General features: G+C 34.0%; 1 long non-coding RNA gene across 1 annotated transcript; it reads left to right on the forward strand.

Annotated features, from left to right (window-relative positions):
• Window positions 1-33: 33 nt before the first annotated feature.
• On the forward strand, window positions 34-475 carry LOC121966977. Its single transcript, XR_006107638.1, has 2 exons — window positions 34-106; window positions 189-475. It is a non-coding gene; the product is annotated as an uncharacterized LOC121966977 (long non-coding RNA).
• The last annotated feature ends 2,028 nt before the right edge of the window (window positions 476-2,503 follow it).

Consider the following 2,503-nt stretch of genomic DNA (forward strand, 5'->3'; position numbering starts at 1 on the left):
ACCAAACTCCTTAAGTGCTTTCCTGTCTGTTGCAGTGAGGGTGGACTCAAGATTGAGTGGGTGGACAACACACATGCCCTGGGGGTTTTCTCCAGTGAGACCGCAGGTTTGAGTCCTCACTGCACTATAAATGCTGGTTAAAAGATGATTGATGAAAATGTACTAACATATATCAATGTCATGTGCAGCACTCCATGCCCTCTCCATCTGCCATCCAACACTAAAGGCAAGAGAACTGTCCAAAGGGAGCAAAGGTGCCAAAGGGAAGGCGATGAGACGGGCAGGTAGGCAATTCACCAAGCTTATTGGAGCCCTGTAGATTATAATGATATGTTTATTCTGGACTGAAAACTTGTCACCCTTTGGTGAAAATCACTGCTTTGAGCAGGACAAAGTCACGGGGTGAACGAGGTAAATGAGGTCAGGCTGCTGAAATAAGCCTACTTCACTACAAACTGTCATCACTAAAACACCACAAAATATCGACCACGTTTAGTTTTGCACGCTAGTTTTCTGCATGCGGTGGAATGCAATGAACTGCATTTAAATGCACTATATTCAAAAGTTTTTAAAAGTGTAACCCCCACCTCCTAACACACACACTCGCAAGATTTTTTATTCTATGATTTTACTTTTGTCAACATACCTTTGTGCTATATTACAGCTGTATAACATGCTATTGTGGATTTTATATATACTATGACATTGTTTTCCACATATTATACTTGGGCAATTTTTTAACATACTATATTATGACAGAAGTTTTTACATAGTATCCTATAACTTTTTACAGTCATGCTATACTGTGGATGTTTAAACATGATATACTTTGATTATTTTGCGGCATATTATACCTTCTTTTTTGTCAATATACTATACTCTGGTACTTTTTCACAACATACTGTACAATGACATTTTTCGACATACTATACTACGGGTGTTTTAACATGCAGTATTATGGCTTTTATTTCATACTATGTTATGATTATATCGCTTTTTATGACTACTCTACTATGGCTTCTTGACAAACATATGGCTGGTTTTACATGCTCTAATACAGCTTTTTCCCCCCAGAACAATCTACCTTGGCATTTCTTTTGATATACCATATTATGGCTGTCTTGATTTTCAATGGATTTTCTTATGGCATACTACACTAGGGCATTTGGTTACATGCTGAGCTGTTACATTTCTTTGGGCATACTATACTCTGACTTTTTATCAACCTTCTATATGATGGCATGTTTTTTCCCTCATACTATACTAAGGCTTTTTTAGCATGCTATATTGGGGATTTCTTTTTTGGCTATGAGTATACTGGGACTTAGTATTAACATACTATACTATAATATTTATTGACAAAGTATACTATGGCATTTCTTTCAACAGATATACTGCACAGTAGAACATCAGATGTGAGTAATATCAGCAAAATGCAGCCTACTCAAAGAAGCCTACTATATGTTAAAGTAGTCATTGTGCGGAAAAAAATAGTCGCTGACTGTGTTTCTTACTCTATCTGATGTTTTTGGGTGAATATTTCTGCTGCATTGATGTGTATCTGTTATTTTCCTGCTGTAGATGTTAAAGGTTATGCTCTTTTTAACTTCTTTATAGACATACCTCACAGATTTTTTTATTGGAATTTGTACAACACACCATATAGTGATTTTTTTCATGCTGTTTAAAATGGCATACTATATATATTGATTTTTTTCCATGCTATTTTGGACAACATAATTTACTGTGACTTTTAAGGCTATATTGGAACACATACTATACATTTTTTATGCTGTTTTGAAAAACATACTATACTATGACTTTTTGATGATATTTTGGACGACATACTATAGGATGGCTTCATGCTGTTTTGGACAACATACTGTATTATGATTTTCTTTATGCTATTTTGGAGGACATAATGTTTAATGACTATTTAATGCTATTTTGAACAACATACCATACTATGACTTTTTATACTATGTTTAACAACATACTATCCTATGTTTTTCATGCTATTTCAAACAGCATGCTATACTATGACTTTTGTGCGCTATTCAGGACAACATGCTATACCATGACGTTTTCATGCTATTTTGGACAGGAAACTATTCTATGATATTTTATTGCTATTTTGGAAGACTTACTATACTATGTTTTTTTTCATGCTATTTTGGAAGGCTCACTATACTATGTATAGCTATTTTAGGCTACATAATATATTGTGAAAATTGTATGCAATTTTGGATGATATACTTTACGATGACTTTTTTTGTATGTTGGATGACATGCTATGCTATACTATTTTGAATGACATACTGTAGTATGACTTTATTATACTATTTTAGAAGAATACCCTGCCTAGACACGCTATGGCATAGAACTTTGCAAAAATGTGCAAAAACATCAAAATTTTGTATGTTGAAAAAATGACCAAAAATCCAAGACTATAGTAAGGCAAAAAATGTCAAAATTTGACATGTCCCAAAAACACCTGAAAACA

The sequence above is a fragment of the Plectropomus leopardus genome, unplaced genomic scaffold (assembly GCF_008729295.1).
Source record: "Plectropomus leopardus isolate mb unplaced genomic scaffold, YSFRI_Pleo_2.0 unplaced_scaffold26520, whole genome shotgun sequence".
Lineage (NCBI taxonomy): Eukaryota > Metazoa > Chordata > Actinopteri > Perciformes > Serranidae > Plectropomus > Plectropomus leopardus.